The sequence below is a fragment of the Elephantulus edwardii genome, unplaced genomic scaffold (genome assembly GCF_000299155.1).
Source record: "Elephantulus edwardii isolate Elephantulus edwardi_28Jun2011 unplaced genomic scaffold, EleEdw1.0 scaffold00004, whole genome shotgun sequence".
Classification (NCBI taxonomy): domain Eukaryota; kingdom Metazoa; phylum Chordata; class Mammalia; order Macroscelidea; family Macroscelididae; genus Elephantulus; species Elephantulus edwardii.
The window spans coordinates 9,260,918-9,262,268 of NW_006399754.1; the positions used below are offsets into that span (position 1 = coordinate 9,260,918).

Here is a 1,351-nt window from a genome sequence, read left to right on the forward strand (position 1 = left end):
AAGAAAAAAAGAAAGAAAGAAAGAAAACTTGTTGGCCTTGTCCAGTGTCTCAGGGGCCTTGGAGTGACAGAGCTGGACAAGAACCCGAGTCTTTGGTTTCCCAAACCTACTTTCTTCCTCAAACCTGGTCTTGTTTCCCTGAAATGTCTGAGGAGCAGGGGACATCAACTTCCATGCATTATTTTTATCTTTGAATTTCCTCAGAAACTTTTGCAAGAGCAGCTAAACTCTCTACCATTAGTCAAAAAGTTGGTGGTTCAAATTTACCCAGAGAAACCTCATAAAAAAGATCTGGCTATCTGGTTCCCAATGGTCACTGTGGAGCAGTTCTACTCCACACATGTGAGGCCGCCATGAGTGAGTAGTGATTCCATAGAAACCAGCAGGAACAATGACAATTACCAGGTTCCTCTTAGACACCTAAGTCTCAAAATCCATGTTTAACAGACTGGCTTGCTTCTGCTCTCACCCCCAGTTTGCTGACCTCTGTGTTGCATCTCTGAAGAAGAGACATGAAGCTATCAGAAGTGGGGTTTGGGACATACTTTAAGGCATTTTCTCTCTTTGCACTTTCCATTTACACCAGTTTGTCACCAGGTGAAGTTCTAGTTCATTCCCTGCACATGTGCCCAGATAGACCCGGAAGCCCATGTTCTTCTGTGCATCTCTTCTGTGTTCATTACTATTCATTTAATTTTGTGGGTGATGAGGACAGTCACTGTGTCTTTCATCTCTTTGAGGGTCAGTCTTCCTCTCTTTCCTCTGTCCCAAGCATTGCATCTTTTTCCAAGGGTTGCCCCATCCTGATAAAATGTGCGAAGTATGTGAGACAAAGTTTCACTATCTTTGCCTCCAAGGAGCTCCCTGGTATTTCCTCCAAGACAGAGTGGTTTGTTCTTATAGCAGTTCATGGTATAGTCACTACTCTTCTCTAGAACCACAGTCCAAAAGCATTACTTTTTCTTTCACCTTCCTTATTCCAACTTCCAGATACTTAGGAAGCAATTGAAAATACCATGATTTCGGGGTAGTACTGATAAAACCAACCCTAAAAATCCTTTTGCTTTTATTTTATTTGTTTACTTGAAATTTTCTTTTATTGAGGACTAGGACTGATGGCAAAAAAAGGATATTTGCTCTGGATGCCTTAAAGGGTAAAGTCCACAAAGGAGAAATGCTTTACACAACAAAATCCTCATTGGAGAAAGGAAACGTATTGCTGAGAAATGGCTCATCTCTGTAATCATGAAACGTCTCCCAGAAGAATAACCTATTGAGAGTACTTTCACCCACTCCAAAAAACCTGCCTTTGAGGCTCTTAATCTTTTTGAGGGGGAAATGCCCATCCCAT

General features: G+C 41.7%; 1 protein-coding gene across 6 annotated transcripts in view; it reads left to right on the forward strand.

Moving 5' to 3' along the window:
• Positions 1–1,351, forward strand: part of TRPC4 (transient receptor potential cation channel, subfamily C, member 4) — a 203,891-nt gene that overhangs the window by 176,247 nt on the left and 26,293 nt on the right. The gene's annotated exons all lie outside the window — the stretch shown is intronic.